At 42.7% G+C, this 18,521-nt stretch overlaps 1 pseudogene; it reads right to left on the bottom strand.

The window, feature by feature from the left end:
- The window catches only part of LOC149023917 (putative transferase At4g12130, mitochondrial), a 47,621-nt pseudogene that overhangs the window by 11,838 nt on the left and 17,262 nt on the right, over positions 1-18,521 (bottom strand).

Below are 18,521 nucleotides of genomic sequence, written 5' to 3'. Positions count from 1 at the left end.
ATTTTAATCGCCTTACTTGAGTTTCTTTGAAACTCATTCCTTTATTGTACAATGTTGTTAGACTATCCTGCAGGTACGGAATACTATGACGGTCCCTATGAGGAAGCGCAAGGCGAAGAGACATATCTCCGGGAAGGTGATTGCGGTTACCACAATTACTCGAAGATCCCACGGGTGGTTATGCTCCGTACGATGCTTAGTCCGACCATTGAGTGGAAGCGTCCTTGTGCTATTTATGAGATCTACACCTACAAGGATGTCGTCTACAAAGTGGAGAATAATTTAGTTACCCAATGTACTTGCTACTGGGATTAGCTTTTATCTAGTTTATTCTTTCGAGCTACTTTTCCGCTGGATGTAAAGTGGGATTTTTGCTTCACTTTACTTATCCGTTTGACACTCGATTATATCTATTATTCCGTTTCGTTTATGATTCATTCTTTCATTATTGGATCTATGATTTATCTTCCGCACTCTTGTTATGGTTGTTCATGATTATGTTATTGTTTATGTGGGAGGTTGATCACTCGATACCTGATCTTCGGGCTGTGGATCACACTCTCGGGTATGCCGGATAGGGTACCGGTGGGGGGGGGGTGATGATTGGTATCGAGCCCAAGGTTCGAGGAGATCCTAACCACAAAAGACAACAACTGAACATTCTTGGGTCATTGATCCGAAATGACTCTTCTACTCTTAGAAGTGAATAATAGAACACCTGAATTAGAAACTTGAACTTTGAGGCATAACGAACATTTCGAATAACATACCATAATTATACTTGAACAAATGTCACTAATGCAAGGAAAAGAAAAGTGCATAGCATACAATAATTAAAGAGAAACAAAATGAACTTCATTAATTTCAAAAGTTTTTACAATGATTACATCTGAAATGCATAAATGGGAAATCCTAAGGTACAGTCTATCTAGGTGATCTACTCGATCTCTATATGCTCCGAACTCCTCTCGCTAGCCGAGTCACCCGATGCTCTATCCTGTCTGTCGAGACTCCATCCTCTCGTACATCTGCTCTCGTCCGACCTCCATCCTCTCTAGCATGGAAGTCATCGATCTCATCTGTGCACCAAGATCTGAAGTCTCCGGAACCGCATGTGAAGGGCCACCTGCCTCGAAGTGTGATGAAGGAAACTCGTGATGCACGGGCTCAGCCCTCGCGCATATCCGTATCATCTCCGGCCTGATCATCACTATCGGGACCGATATCCTCTCCTCCATCCTCTGATCCCTCATCCTCATCCTCTCGATTCATCATCATCCTCACCCTCCTGGACCAGGAGATCTCTCTAACCGATGTAGTCTCATCCGTCGAATGGTCCGAGTCCCAATGGGGTATCCCCGTGATCTAGTGTCCATCGGAGTATCCTCGAAACTCACCCCGAAATGCCCGAAGATCAAAGTCGAAGCCTCCCATAGCAAAGGTTCCGCATGCTAGGCCGCAGAACTAAGTCCAAGCATGACCTGCTGAATGATGTAAGAAAGATCGATCTCGAAGCCCATGTAGATGCGGTAAATGACCAAGGCCTCCATCACCGTGACCCGATGGTGATGTCCGGCTTTCGGCATGATGTTCCGGCCGACTATGCGACCGATAATACGTGCAGAACCCGTCATCCGTCCGCTAGTCCACGGTGTGAAGCATCGGCGGCTATCCCATAGCGTAGAGCATATCTCGCGAAGCTCGTACGGCATCGAGATGGCTGTCCGTGTCTGCTCCGGCGGTATCCACACACACCGCTGTGGGTAGTAAGGGACTTGCAAGATCTCGGCCGGTGTCCGGGTAGAGAAGCGAATCCGAGTCCGGTGGACCCCGCTCCCGAGGACAAGTCCGAGTGGATGTCCCCGGCCCCGAGCCTCCTCTGTGTAAGTAAGGTTGCTTGAAGAACAACCTCACTAGCTCCGGGTATACCGGCAAATCCTCGGTGAAGAGGTGAGTCCACCGTAAAGTGTCGAACCTCTGCCGGATCCTGAAGGCTACGAGCTGGCGTAAATGAAGTAGACGCCCCATCTCGATGTTACAATAGCTGAAGTAGGCCTCGTACGAAACTCGGCCCGAGGTGTGTCAAATAGGTCCGGTCTCCTAACCTCCTCTCTCGGGCTCGAAAGGAACCCGACCTCTGCCCCCGAGAGCACCTACGATGCGACCTCTACCTCTACCTCCTCCTCGTCCTCCCCTCTGCATGATGTATCTGTGGAAGAGACAAGAGACATTTCCAATTAGTGCTATTTCAAGATTTGAGCCAAAAGGGTATTTTCGTAATTTTTCGGAAAATTTCAAATTTGGGGGAAATTTGATTTGAACATACTAGCATGTGCACAATACTTGGAATTTCATGTCTATGAAGTTGTTTTGATGAAAATCGATCGAAAACATGGATTAAAGCGAAAAATTCAGCAAGAAGAAATTTGGGGATTTTGCAATTTAGGTCAAAATTGGATTTTTGAAAAGTTGAAATTGGTTAAATCAAATTGTATGGACCTATCTACAATGTCATCTTGAGCATGTAGCATTTGATCTCGTGCGAAAATTTCAAGCGGTTTGAGAGAAAACGAAATTTTCCTAAAGATATCGATTTCGGTATAAAACTTTGCGAGATGAGCACCAAATGTGTTAAAAACTTGTTGTCTATGCATGTCATTGTGTTTAAAACCTAGGGAATATGTTTCTAAGCATTCCTAAGCATGATTTCTAGCATTGGATACAAGTAAAGCATGGTTTTATTGAAATGCAAGCATGAGAAGATGAAAATGGAAGAAAGAATGAGAGATTTACCTTGTTTGTGAAGATGGTGTGTTGTGGTGTTGTTGTTGAAGCACTATATCACCTCAAGAACACTTGTGAGAACCTTTGGAGACTTTCCCTAGAGCTCTCTCACCTTTGGAAGAAGTTAGAATGAGGTTGGAATGTGGAAATGAGGCTTATAATGCGAATTTTCGTATTACTGTCTTCATTGGTCGACCGATTGGTCGATGGGGTCACTCGACCAACCACTCGACCAATGGTCACAGTGACCTCATTTGCTGTTGAATTTTTGGAAAATGTGATTTTTGCCTTATGGAATATTGTTTGATGACTATATGGATATATTTGAGCATGATTTAAGTTTTCAAATCATTTGGACTTGTGGTTTATGTTGAATCTTCGAAATTCGGTATTTTGATGTTCTCGGTTTTGCAGAATGGTTACTCTGAGAAGTGGGCGTGGTGAATCCAGTGGTCATGGAGGTGGTGAAGTACCTCATGGAGGTGGTGAGATACCAAATGCTGATCGCGGGGGTACTCATGAGATCCCCGGTGCCCCGAATGTTGGAAGTTTCGGAGATATTGCCAATATCATGGGCAATATGATGCAGCAGACAAGCGGCTCGGTTCAACCGGATGTTGGTGGGTTTCATGACTCGCATAATGAGACCCGGGCTGGTGCTAATGTGAATCCTCATGCCGCAGATCCTGAATGCGGGAGGTTTAGCTGGAACTCCTCATACTCCTTTGATGGAGAGTTTTCCGAAGATGCAAGTACCCACTTTTACTGGTGTTACCAAGGACCCCTTGTTTCCTAACAAGTGGCTTCGTGAGTTGGAGAAGGCTTTCCGGCATCTGCAATGCTCGGAAGCTCGGAAGATTTTGTTTGCTTTGAGCGAAGTTGCAACAAGAAGCTGATGCATGGTGGATCTCCACTCGTCCTGTTTTGGAAGGTTTGCATGCGGGAGTTGTAACTTGGGAGTTATTCAAAGAGGCTTTTTGTATGAACTACTTTCCCGAGGCGGTGAAGGATGCAAAGGAAGCTGAGTTTATGATTCGACTCAAGGAACTTTGTCTGTGTTGGAGTACCAACGAAGTTCGAGGAGCTTCATTTCTTTGCTCCAGATTCTTTGAAGGAAGACCTCGCCAAAGCAAAGAAGTTCTTCAAAGGACTGCGCCCGCCATTAAAGCTTATCTCACGATCCGGCCTATAGTGAGCTATGCTCAAATGGTGCGAGAACTCGAAGAAGTTGGAAGAAACGAGAGAAGGAAAGTGCTCGTGTGCGAGAAGCCTTGGCGATCAAGGAATTCTGTGCGGGTGGATCGCAATGACCGTCGTTATGTGAGACCTACACCCTACCCCACTCCTACCTTTCGGGCTAAGAGTGTAGGTCGAACACGGGTTTTCAGCAGCCCGGCCGGTTTAAACAAGTATGGCGGAAACCGATCACCAGCAAATGCAAGTGCAAGTGCAAGTGCGAGTGCAAGGCCTTTTGTTCGAAGCCCTCTGTTGCAGCCACCCCCTGTTGGATCCAGGCAATCCGGTTTGCTTCTACTGCAAGCAAGCTGGTCATTTTGCTCGTGCTGTCCGAAGCGGCACCTTGCCAGCAGCCTGCCCTCGGTGGTGAAGAGTGCTCCTGCTCCTCCCTCGGTAGAGTTTTCAGTATTTCCAGATCGAGCGGGATCCAAGCCATGATGTGATTACGGGTACATTGTTAGTCGCTTCTATTTCTGCATTTGTCTTATTTGATACGGGTGCATCTCATTCGTTCATGTCATCTGCATTCATCAAGAAGACTAACCTAATCCCCGAGAAGTTGTCTAGTTGTTTATTGATTAGTACACCTCTGGTCCTGTTGTGAAACTAGATAAGGGGTTATCTAAATGTCTGTGTTGATTGGTGAGAAGAACTTGGAAGCCAATTTTGTGATTCTTGACATGAAGGACTTCGATGTTATTTTGGGAATTGATTGGCTGACAGCCCATAAAGCTGTGTTCCTTTGTTCCTCAAAGAAGATTCAGTTCCATATATGTGGAAGTCCGGTCTTTGAATTTCAAGGTGAAAAGAGAAGGGTTTGTAAGAAGGTGCTGTCTGCTGCACCGATGCAAGTCTATGCCCTAGTGGATGATGCTTCATCCGAAGGCAAGGGTATAGTGGAGAAAAGAGTCGACGAAGTCAGAGTTGTCTGCGACTTTGTTGATGTCTTCCCTGATGATCTATCAGGAGTGCCTCCGGACAGAGATGTCGAATTCTCTATTGATCTCGTCCCTGGTGCCGCTCCGGTATCTAAAGCTCCGTATAGGATGGCTCCTACTGAGTTGAAAGAGTTGCAAAATCAGTTGAATGAGCTCATTGATAGAGGTTTCGTACAGCCTAGTGTGTCACCTTGGGGAGCTCCGGTCTTGTTCGTCAAGAAGAAAGACGGTAGTATGCGCTTGTGCATCGACTACCGTGAGTTGAATAAGTTGACTATCAAGAATAGATATCCACTGCCCAGAATCGATGATCTCTTCGATCGGTTGAAGGGTGCGATTGTGTTCTCGAAGATTGACTTAAGGTCCGGATATCACCAATTGAAAGTGAAGTCTAGTGATATCTTCAAGACAGCTTTCCGAACGCGGTATGGTCACTACGAGTTTAGAGTCATGCCTTTCGGATTGACCAATGCTCCTGCGGTGTTCATGGACCTCATGAACCGAGTATTTCATGATGTGCTTGATAAGTTTGTGATTGTTTTCATTGATGACATCTTGATCTATTCGAAGAGCGAAGAAGAGCATGCGAGACATCTAAGTTTCACTTTGCAAAGGTTGCGGGAAAAGAAGTTGTTTGCTAAGTTTAGCAAGTGTGATTTCTGGCTTAAGAGAGTGGTTTTCCTTGGTCATGTAGTTTCAGCCGAAGGTATTCGTGTCGATCCCGAAAAGGTCCAAGCTGTGGCTGATTGGGAGAGACCGAAGTCAGTAACGGAGATAAGAAGTTTTCTTGGATTGGCGGGTTACTACCGAAGGTTTATTGAGAACTTTTCTCGGTTGGCTGCTCCTATGACTAAGTTGACCAGGAAAGAAGAGAAGTTTGTTTGGTCCGACGCTTTGTGAGAAGAATTTCCAAGAGTTGAAGGATAGATTGACAAGTGCCCCGGTTTTGACTATACCCGATAGTTCCGGTGGTATGACAGTTTTATACCGATGCGTCAAAGATTGGTTTGGGTTGTGTACTGATGCAACATGGCAAGGTCGTAGCCTATGCTTCTCGGCAATTGAAGGATTATGAGCGGAATTACCCCACTCACGATCTAGAACTTGCCGCCGTTGTCTTTGCTTTGAAGATTTGGAGACATTATCTTTACGGTGAGAAGATTGCCATTTTCACGGATCATAAGAGTTTGAAATACTTCTTTACCCAAAAGGAGTTGAACATGAGACAAAGGAGATGGTTGGAACTCGTCTCCGATTATGATTGTGATATTCAGTATCATCCTGGGAAAGCAAATGTTGTTGCCGATGCTCTTAGTAGGAAGAACCGAGAAGAAGACTTTGGATTTAAATGCTTTGAGTCTACCATTGTGGTCTTCTATTGAGAGTTTTGGTTTGGAAATCGTCCACGAGAATTCTGATTTTATTCTTTACGCCATGACGGCAAGATCTGGTCTTAGAGATAAGATTGTTGCTCTGCAGAGTTCGATCATGAGTTTTTGACCAAAGTTGAGAAGATTTCTTCGAATCTCGAGTCGGATCCCGACTTTGGTATATCCATGGATGGTGCTTTGTTGTTTAGAGGAAGGCTGTGTGTGCTGCAAAGCGATGAAGTTAAGAATGAAATATTGAAGGAAGCACACCGAGTCGGTCTTTCTTGTACACCGGGAAGCACCAAGATGTACAAGGACTTGAAGGAACATTTTTGGTGGATTGGTCTAAAGGCGGATGTTGACGATTTTGTTGCCAAGTGTGAGACTTGCCAACGTGTGAAAGCCGTCCGACAACCTCCATCTGGATTACTTCAACCCCTTCCTATTCCTAGTTGGAAGTGGGAAGATATCTCCATGGACTTTGTGACTAGCTTGCCTCGGACAAGTAAAGGCAATGACACTTGTGTGGGTGATTGTTGATAGGTTGACCAAATCAGCCCATTTCATTCCTATGAAGATCACTCATACTGCGGATAAGCTAGCCGGGCTTTATGTGGATAATGTGGTTCGGCTCGCATGGTGTGCCTTTGAGTATTGTTTCGGATCGTGATCCTAGGTTCACCTCAAGGTTTTGGAACAGTTTGCGAAGGCCTTGGGAACCCAATTGAACTTGAGTACAGCTCATCATCCACGGTCGATGGACAATACGAGCGGACAATTCAGACATTGGAAGACATGCTCAGATCTTGCGTGGTGGATATGGGTGGTAATTGGGATGAACACCTAGCTTTAGTTGAGTTTGCCTATAACAACAGTTATCAAGCAACAATAGGCATGGCTCCATTCAGGGCTTTGTATGGTAGTACTTGTAGGACACCTTTGTCTTGGACTGAGGCAGTTGAAAGAAAAGTCTTAGGTCTGAGATGATTGAAGCTACAAGTGCTATGGTAGATATGATAAGAGAAAGGATTAAGTCTGCCCGATCGAGACAGAAATCTTATGCTTGATAAGAGAAGGACCGTTTTGGAATTTCAAGTTGGAGAGAAAGTCTTTCCGAAGGTCTCACCAATGAAGGGTGTGATGAGATTCAATGTTAAGGGTAAGCTTAGCCCTCGTTACATTGGACCTTTCGAGATTTTGGAAAAGGTTGGACCTGTTGCGTATCGATTAGCATTACCTCCGTCTCTTGCTGGTGTGCACAATGTGTTTCATATTTCGATGCTCCGAAAATACATAGAGAATCCGGAACACATTTTGCAGCAAGCACTGAAGGACTTAGTGCTGATTTGACCTATGATGAAGAACCGGCCGAAATCCTGGATAGGAAGGACAAGCAGCTGCGGAATCGCGCCATTCCTTTGGTGAAGATTCGGTGGAAGAACCATACCCCTGAAGAAGCTTCTTGGGAGAAGGAAGAAGACATGAAGGAGAAGTTTCCTTACCTCTTTGGAAGCACGAGTACGCTTTCAATTTCGGGGACGAAATTTCTTTAAGGGGGGGAGAATGTGAAACCCAGCCCTAACCTTGACCCGGAAACCTTGTTATTTGTAGGTCCGATGACCCGAAGTAAAGTAAGAAGTCAGCTTTGGGCCATCCCGGTAGAGGACTTGGTGTACGGCTTTGAATCCATGAAGGTTGATGATAAGGTTCTATTTATGGAAACAGAATCTGATGAAGATCTAATTAGTTGATGGACTTGGAGTGCTCTCTATCTTGGTTTGAAGGCATTTCTACCTACTAGGTAAGTCACTTGACTTGTGTGCAAAACCTCTTTAGGTTTGGATTTGATCTGGGCCTTCAATTCCCTGTTTTGGCCTTCTTTCTGCATTGGTCGTCGATTGGTCGGCTGGGCCGATCGACCAATCCACTCGACCAATGGGTCTTGTCTTTGGCAATTAGGTTGATTCTTGCTCTATTTAAGTCTAACCTCGAGTCCACTTCGTATTTGCTGCCTCCAAACCCTCTGGAGCAGAACCAAAGACCTCTGCAAGTCATCTCTCTTGCATCCTTGGAGTTTTCTTGGCGGATCTTCGTCGGAACTCTTCTTTTTGCATCAAAAGGTATGTCTACTCTCTCTTCTTCTCCTACATCTTTGTTTTTCTTTCCTTTTTGAGTTGAGACAGTAGAAGAGATGCTGCATCCTCTGTTGCAAACATCTCTGAACATGTTCTCATGATCATCCTAAGGATTTAAGGCTAGAACAATGATCTTAACCATGATCATTGCAAGCTTTTGAAGGATTCATGATCAAACCATGATTTAATCTCTGTTAATTTCCTAATCTGAATTCCGATCTCTTTGGATCTTCTTTCATTGATCATGTTAGTGGTTAATGGTTGTGTTTTCTTTCTATGATCCATAATCCATAGAATTCTAGTTGTTCTCTTCTACCTTACTATGTGTTCTTCATGATGCATGATAGTACATATATGGTAGGTTTTATTTCCTTATTTAGATTTATGCTTCTAAGCCTTATTCTATGAAGACCTATGCATGTTTTCATGTTTTCATTACCGAAAGCAATGATCCATCCTCCTATTGTTCTTGTCCTTGTTTTCTATTTCAAAATTCATCAAGATCCATGTTTGATTTATTTATGGTAACTTTTGTTTCCTAATTTGGATCTTGATACCTTGATTTGATTAGTGTTTTGAGGTCCCCTATATGCTAGAATACTACTGATGTAGTCTACCCCTTGATTAGTACCCTTTTGAACCACCAAATTCGGATTTCATATCTCAAAACTCCGATTTTCTAAGCTATCGTCTGCATTGGTCGGCTGATTGGTCGACTGGACCACTCGACCAATCCACTCGACCAATGAGTACAGCAACTCCAGAATTGGTCTGTTTCGGATGTTTTGCTATATTTTCTGTTAGGGATCTTTCCTAATATGTTGTATATACTTGTTTAGGACCTTCTTCTCAAGTTTGCCAAGATCTTACTTGATTTCTTAGGATTCTTTGCGAGTTATAAAAGGTAAGGATGGTTATTTCCTTAATTACATAGATAGCATGAATCTAGTTTCTATATTTGAATATCATTAATATGTTTCTTAAATTAGATTCTTACAATGATATACTACTGTTGCATAACTTTGATTACAGTAGCATTGCTTATTCATATTGAATTGATTCATGTATGATTTACTTACCAATGTTATACAAATGATTGTAAATATTGATTTCTTTCCATATATGGAGTTACCATATATGTGATGATATGAATTGATGCATGTGTATGCTTACGTATGGTTTGGAAAGGAGAGGTGTCCTTTTGACATTTCTGTCCTTGGACTACTACGGGAATATTATGGGATGTTTCCGGAGATGCCCTCTGGACACCTTCCTAAACTGTTGGATGACATATATAGGATTGTCTAGTAGTGTTTGGCTAGGATGTCCTGTTATGTCGGACCCTAATCGGAGGGGTATTGAGACCGAACGACCCGTGGTAGCAATGGGGATTCATGGGCGCTCAAGACCGGTAACCAACCCGTGAGAGGACAGGAATCACATTGTGGGGGCCATTTATTGGTAGGGTTGCATATGGTTAGACTTGGGCTCACGGGCGCTTAAGACCGGTAACCAACCCGTGAGAGGACGTGAGAGCTTCCCGTTTACCATATGTGGATGATCAATAGGGTTGGTGAGTCCGTAGTCAGGGACTATGAGGACTCTAGTGTGAAGGATACCGGAAAGGATCGTCAGGGACGAGGAATGGAAGTATCTGGATCTGACTTGATGTAACCAAGTAGAAGACTTGCATTTGGCTAGGTATTACCCTGACATGCGCCAGTACTTATACCAAATGGTTGTGAGAGAGTGTGTTGACTTAACCCCCTGCCAAGGTTTGTCCCGAGGGATGAAGGACCCATTACCAATCGGTCGCCCGAGATATCTTAAATGGTTGGAGGGAATCCAAGATATCTTAAATGGTTGAGGATGTGAGTGGACTTTCCTAAAGAAGTACGGTGCTATGACTTAAAGCATGTCTGCCAATAGAGACCAGCATACATAGAGTTAGAATCATTCATTCATTGTTTGTCTCATATCATATTGCATTTATGATTGTTCGGGAATCCCGCCATTTATGTTATTATGGATTTTAATCGCCTTCTTGAGTTTCTTTGAAACTCATTCCTTTATTGTACAATGTTGTTAGACTATCTTGCAGGTACGGAATACTATGACGGTCCCTATGAGGAAGCGCAAGGCGAAGAGACATATCTCCAGGAAGGTGATTGCGGTTACCACAATTACTCTGAAGATCCCACGGGTGGTTATGCTCCGTACGATGCTTAGTCCGACCATTGAGTGGAAGCGTCCTTGTGCTATTTATGAGATCTACACCTACAAGGATGTCGTCTACAAAGTGGAGAATAATTTAGTTACCCAATGTACTTGCTACTGGGATTAGCTTTTATCTAGTTTATTCTTTCGAGCTACTTTTCCGCTGGATGTAAAGTGGGAGTTTTTGCTTCACTTTACTTATCTGTTTGACACTCTGATTATATCTATTATTCCGTTTCGTTTATGATTCATTCTTTCATTATTGGATCTATGATTTATCTTCCGCACTCTTGTTATGGTTGTTCATGATTATGTTATTGTTTATGTGGGAGGTTGATCACTCGATACCTGATCTTCGGGCTGTGGATCACACTCTCGGGTATGCCAGATAGGGTACCGGCTGGGAGGGCGTGACAAACCCTCTCTCCGATTCCATTCGCTAGATGGGGGATAGACCTGGTAGGAAAACTACCAAAGGCCATAGGAAGCAGAGAGTACCTGGTGGTGGCGATCAATTACTTTACTAAATGGGTGGAGGCTGAAGCACTGGCATCCATCAATACCGACCAGATGAAAAAATTCATCACGCATAATATCATGTATCGGTATGGTATTCCAAAAATTATCATCACCGACCACGGTAAATAGTTCGAAAATGCTGAATTCGAACGATTCTGTAAAGAGCAAGGTATAGAGCACCGTTGGTCTTCTATAGCATATCCACAGAGCAATGGCCAAGCGGAAGTTACTAATAGATCAATGTTGGAAGGATTAAAGAAAAGATTGGACCAGTCTAAAGGCAGATGGGTAGAGGAGTTATCTAAAGTTCTGTGGTCTTACCGAACTACTACCAGGACGACCACCGGTGAATCTCCATTCCGAATGGCTTATGGAGCCGAAGCTCGAATTCCCATAGAGGTGAAGGTCGGGTCTATCAGAGAAGAAGAATTCAATGAAGAAGCAAACATTGAAGGAATGAAGGCAAATATAGACTTCATTGAGGAAATCAGAGATAAAGCACAATATCGCCTGGAGGAATACCAATAACGCATTGCAACATATTACAATGCAAGGGTTAAACCACGACAGTATCTCCCTGGAGATCTAGTCCTCCGCAAATCATCTGCTTCTGATCCTACAAATCAAGGAAAGCTTACTCCAAACTGGGAAGGACCTTACATTGTAGTACAACAAGTCGCCTCGGGAGCATACAAGCTGCGAGATCCAGAGACCGGTCAACTAATACCTCGAACCTGGAATTCAAACAACTTGAGGAAATACTATCAATAGTATTAAATCCTCAACAAATTTTGGAAATTTTTACAGTCTTCTTTAAATTGTTTAGATATTTGTGCAATAGTCTTTGATTCAGACATTATGAATATTTTCCATTGAATAAAGTTTTTTAAGTTTCAACATATCATCATAGCTCAAGCTAGAATACCTAGCAAAGATCATCAAACGACCTACTAAGGCCGGAAACAAAAGCCCTAAGTCACGTAGGCATCAAAAGCCCTAAGCAACTTAGGCAACCGACTTACTAAGGTCGGAAACAAAAGCCCTAAATCACTTAGGCACAAAAAGTCCTAAGTCACTTAGGCATCAAAAGCCCTAAGCAACTTAGGCAACCGACCTACTAAGGTCGGAAACAAAAGCCCTAAGTCACTTAGGCACAAAAAGCCCTAAGTCACTTAGGCATCAAAAGCCCTAAGTCACTTAGGCACAAAAAGCCCTAAGCAACTTAGGCAACCGACCTACTAAGGTTGGAAGCAAAAAGCCCTAAGTCACATAGGAATCAAAAGCCCTAAGTCACTTAGGCACAAAAAGCCCTAAGCAACTTAGGCAACCGACCAACTAAGGTCGGAAACAAAAAGCCCTAAGCAACTTAGGCAACCGACCTACTAAAGTCGGAAACAAAAGCCCTAAGTCACTTTGGCACAAAAAGCCCTAAGTCACTTAGGCACAAAAAGCCCTAAGTCACTTAGGCATCAAAAAGCCCTAAGTCACTTAGGCAACAAAAATCGACTCTTTATCAAGTATACAAACAAAGATTCCAGTATTATGTTTGGGAAAGCAAAGGCATTAATCTTTGATATTAAATAAACTACTACATTCCGAACAAACAGAGATAAAGTAAAGGCCAAAAAGGCCATACATACAAAAGCAAACAAGGCTAAGATTTTCTCTCCGGTTTCTTCAAGACAGACCCACTCTTTGAAGTTGAGGTTCCCGAACTTCCGACCTCGGGCAAAGGATCCCAGTTGGAGTCCAGAAATTCGGCCACTTCAACCGGTTGAGGCTTAGGAAATCTTGACCGATCAGCACACCATGAAGGTCAGGGAATCTTAAGGTCGTCATAGATCCCAGGATCGATCAAATCTTTAAACCTTTCCAGATCCAAGTCATAAAAAGCTGCAATGATACCTTGGTAGGCATGACGCCGGGCATAAATATAACATGGCGCTGCTACTTTGGTCATAAACTTCTTACAGTTGGACATCTTGACCCACCTTTTTATCACCTCAGTACGAAGCTCATGGGGGATATCTTTATAAATGCAAGGAGCTTTCTCCTCAACTGCCTTCATCAACTTGGCCTCCTGGTGATCCGAGCTCTCTAACTTAGCACGGAGGCTAGAAATCTCAGCATCCTTGCCAACCAAGGAACCTTGGGTTTCCTCCAGGCTAGTTTGAAGAGAGGACTTCTCTTGTTATATAGCCTCATTCCTCCCTTTCAAGGCAGCAATCTCACTGAGAAGCTCGGCTTCCCGAGCAATTAAAGAATCCTTGCTCGCCTTCCAGGAAGACGCTTCAGCTTCCAACTCCTTAAGACGTTGCTCGGATTTCTGCAAGGCAAAGTAATCCTCCCGAGTAGAGTGAATACTTTGACCTACAGATTGAACCATAGCACAAGCCATCCTGCACACAAAAGGACAGGTCAAAATACATTAACAAAAGGGATGAAGCGTCCAAGGAACTACAGGGATATAACTTACCTGACTGTAATAGCAAGGGCTTTGAGACGACCGAACTTCTCAAGATAAGCCATGTCAGCAGGAAGAAGCACTCCAGACATCCACTCATTAGCAACTCAAGAGATGACTGAAGAGGTTCCATAAAAAACCGAGGAGCTAGCATCTAACGACCAATCAGGTCGAAGAATGTTGGATGGCCTTGAAGCTCCAGCCTCCGACCTTGGGATGTCCTTAAAAGACATGTCATCTTCGAAGGAGGGAAGAGGCTCAGAGTTTGAAGCCTTCTAAGAGCTAACACCCGAGCTGGACATTTTCTTCGAAGGGCGGGGAGGCAGGTCGCCAGGTTTCTCCTTCCAAACCCTGACTGCTTTTCCCTTGGGGGAAGAAACAAGACCAGTTGAAGCCTTATCCGACTTAGTCGGATGTTTCTCCTCCACTTGCTGCATTGTGGCAGCGACCTCCTCAAAGTCATTCTCCGAGCATCACTGCATCATTTTACCGAGTAAGATAACTTGGAATTATAAAAAATGAGAAAACACATAGACAAAAAGAAGAAAACTCTTCTTACCAGTCAAGAACCCCCAGTGATGAAGGATATTCGGATATTCCGAACAATATCCGTTCACAGCAAGCAAGTTCCGATCTTCAGTGGGGATCATCTGAATTCGATCCCTTGCTTCCTGTTCGGAATGAGAAAGAGGAGGAATGGCATTTGAAGCTTCCCTAGGTTGTTGGGGCCAGGAGGTCGGATAGCTGGCAAGGAAAGGGGACCGAACAAAGAAGTACTGGGACCTCCAACCCTTGGTATTGGTTGGAAGAGTACCTGATCCTACAAAGTTACCCTCCCACCTAGTTTGCAGTGAAGTTCGTTTGGAAAGATAGAACCAACAACTTTGTTCTTGTTTCTTATACATAAAAAATTGAAGGAATAAAGGTAAGGTCGGAATAGCACCGACCTCAGACTGTTTGCAGAATCCCCAGAAACAAACTATGTTATGCCAACTATTTGGCGCCAACATCCCTGGATAGATCCCAAAGTGATTAAGCATATTAGGAAAGACTGGGTGCACGGGAAGTCTAAAACCACTGACAAAGGCATCTTCGTACACAACAAACTTACCAGGAGAAGGTCGGTGAGCCCAATCATGGAAAGATGGAACCCTTAAAACGAAGCTATCAGGAATGGTGTACCGAGCTCGGATTTCCTTCAAATCATCTTCAGCCAGCTCAGACGGATAAAAACTAGGACCCGAAGTACTAGGGTTGAAATCTATGTGTTCGGAAGTCCTAGGGCGACTTCTCTCAAGACCTAAGGCAGAAGGAGAAAGCTTAAGCAACCAACATGTCCTGTTCGTACTAAACCGACTACGAATACTTAACGAAGTTAACTCGGCATCACTAAGTAGGTTTGGACGAGTACCAGGAGACAAGGTCGGGACAACTTCAGTGTCACTCTCTGTATCACTGTAACCAGAAGAAGAAGCTCCACTATTCTCAAAACAAACAGATGAGCTTCCAGAAGAGGGGGGGGGGATAGGGGAAGCTCTAGAAGGCCTAGAAGCTGTTCTCTTAACACCCATCACAAACAAAAGTCTATATTATGGCTATGGTACATAAATGGAAGAACTGACAGGCAGAGCCCAAAGAAAAGAAAAAAGGGAAAATACGCTCAGAATATAACACCAAATAAAAAATAAAACAGATGAAAATGACCAGAAGAGAAAGATGAACTTACTTGTGAAAGGAATCGAAGAAAGAGCTCCTATGAAGGTCGAAAAAAGCGCTTTAGAAACTCTGCAACTTTCGTCTTCTCCACAGACACAACAGTAAGCACAGTAAAAAGTGAAAATGGAAAAGGGAAGGACAGATTTATATACTTCCTAAAATATCCAAATTTAATGGATAAAAAAGGAAAAATATAAAAAGCTCCTAATCTAATGGCTTTAAAGACTTCCACATCCAACGATCCTATACAAGATCTCTTCCTGAAGATTCCAAATCTAGTGCTGATGATTTGGAAGTGTAAACGGTTAATCTTCAAGATTTTTAACCCCAAAAGGTCATTATTAAAGGCTATCAATACGAGGCCACGTGTCCATAAAGGAGGAGCCTCCAAAAGTCGTGTGCCGTCAATACTCGTTTCACGAAGCTGCAGTCTGTCAGATGACGTCAGGCTTGAAGATCTCCCAAATCAGTATGGATATTGTAAAAAATCCAAAGTTATATTGGTCAGAGGCTAAAATGTGTTCGGTCACCAAATCTCTAAAGCCCGAACAAGAGAAAGCTCGGACTTCAGAGACTGGGGGGCTTATGATAAGGAAAGAATAAATAAAGCACGAACCAGTTCGGTTTGAGCCCAGTCCAACCAGATCGGAATCAAACCATTTCGGTTTGAGCCTAGTCCGACCAGCTCGGATCAAGTCAGACCGACCAAGAACAAGGTCGGTCGAATAATTACAAAGGCTGAATAACAAGGTAAATCTGAATAAGACTCTAGTCAAAGAAACAATATTCAGTTAGGACTCAACTACTCATGTTTGAGTAGGACTCAATGACTAAGAGTCAGATCACAACCTAAATAAGGTTTGAGTCCCACTCAAACTCATACATAGAAAATCTATAAAAAGGTAAGGGAGCACAAGAGAAAGGTACGTTGAATAGAACTATCACTATTCGTATTATTATTGTTCATTACTTTCTTGTCTTCCTTAGTCGGATTCCTAAATAGATCATCGGAGGAGAAAACTCGACCTCCACGGTCGAGCTCATCCTTGTAGGTTCAACCGGCTGAAGGGACGAACAAGATTGTGGAGCAACAGTTTCTATTAGCAAGGATAATTTTTTCTGTGGTATAAGTTCTGGGGTACTTTTCTTTTGCATGGTATTTGTTCTGTGGTATTTGTTAATTTATTTCTAGTTTAACCAGCATTTAGCTTGATTATTGACTGGATATATTATTTTTATTCCAGATTTACAAATCTTTGATCCTATTGACACTTGAATGGTATGTTACTGTCGTGAATGGCTAAGGTGAGCCAATGAAGTTTTAGAACCTTGAATCTGGTCAGCTTTTTCATCCAATTTAGGTTCCTTGTAAGGCTGCTCTTTGTGTTTGTTGCTCTGTCTCCGTTTTCTGTAAATGTATTGTTGCTAGAGGCTTGTGCTGTATCTTCCATAGAATGTTGCTGCTATATTGGGAGGTTCCCCTAATCTTGAATTTGCAAGCATTTTGCTGGTTCCTTTTTCTCTACATCTCATATCTCTTTACTGAAACAAATAAATTGTGAAGATAGGTATCCCTCTACTGAAGGTTATTGACTCAAATAGAAGCTGAGTGTTGAGCATGAATTCTGCAGGTTTCATTCATTAATTCCTCAAGAACAAATGTATCTACCATGAAATATTTTTTTTTTAACTTGCAATTATCTGAGTAGAAGAAGATTAGATATTCTTCTTTTTTTTGGGGGTGGGGGGAGGGTATGAAGGCTTGCATCAAATTTTAATCTCATTCATCTGTCTCTACCACCCTTCTTTTTTTGTGGCATTTTTTCTGTAGCACAATAGACATAAAGATAGGACTGGTGAGCCTTAATTTTCTCTTTGCTCCCTCCACGCCCTCAACCTCCACTTATTCCAGGGACAGAAAGCGGTCCATTTCAATTTCACTGGCGAAAGAGATTTTTATTGCTTTTCTTATTCCTCATTTTGCTCATTCTACTTTCAGATACTAAAGTTGGCAAAGGAAACAAAGAGGATTCTTACCTGTCTGAGTACCTCACCCCCTAAACCTTTAACCTTCCTGGTTAGATTCTTTCACTACCTTCTCTCAAGATGATAAATTGATAGTAGGCACATTTGTTTCATAACCTTTTCTAAATTGTATCATTAGTTTGTTTATAATTAATACCTAATTAACCAACAGGTGAAGCTAGCAGAGCTGCTGGAACAGGAGGGTGCATGTGGACATTATCAAAACTGGAGGAAGATCTTCTAAGTCCAATGAAGCCTGGAGTTCTAAGTTTGATTGTCAAGGTACATCAGTCATCAGTAATGCCATGAACAGCATGAGCTTCATCTTGATGGACATCAGTTGCATGGAAGTCAATTCAACCACCCTTTCTTCTATTGGCATGGTTGAATTAGCTTGATCTAATCTTCTGATGCAAAGTTTTTAAGCTCTTCAAATCTTTAATCCATGTTCTAAGTTCTAACTTCTAACTTCTAATCCTTGATCTTATCAGGCTTCTGGTTCTCATACTTATTCATTAGTTTTGTGCAAGCATTGTGATGAGGAACATTGGAGAATTGAAGGATTCTTTTTTGCTAGTCGTGGTCTAATTCTATACCATGGTGAGGGCATTTACCGAAACAGATGGAACATAACTTTTTAATGTAATATGGTCTGTGCTTGTAAATTTTAGTGACTGCTTTGTGGGTTGTGGCCACTGGCTAGTTTATGGTCTGTGATGAGTATTCTAGATTTGGAAGAATATCACGTGGAAGTATTTACAGGAACTATATGAAACCGAAATTATGTGCATTTGAAGAAAAAAAATCTATTTTTTTGTGATGGAAACAAATTTCCAGCATAAGGCAATAGGTATGTATCTAAACAATATGCTATGGGACTTTATTTCTGTCATATATTTTTTTTTTTTTTTGGTAATCTTTATTTCTGTCATATAAAGTGGTATGCAATATGTAAGCCATGAACCCTACTTTATGCGATAGAAATTGATATCCATGGCATATACCTAACAATTTGTGACGGAAATTAATTTCCATCATTAAAGGATGTGCAAACCACGGAAGCAGTTTACCGTTGCAAACAAATACAAAGGCTCTCTATCCAACGGTTGGCAGGTTA

Source organism: Hakea prostrata, chromosome 2 (assembly GCF_041222555.1).
Source record: "Hakea prostrata isolate BN-2017 chromosome 2, UWA_Hpros_2, whole genome shotgun sequence".
Taxonomy (NCBI): Eukaryota; Viridiplantae; Streptophyta; class Magnoliopsida; order Proteales; family Proteaceae; genus Hakea; species Hakea prostrata.
The sequence above is the reverse complement of the archived record's forward strand: the minus strand, read 5'-3'. Positions and strand labels throughout refer to the sequence as shown.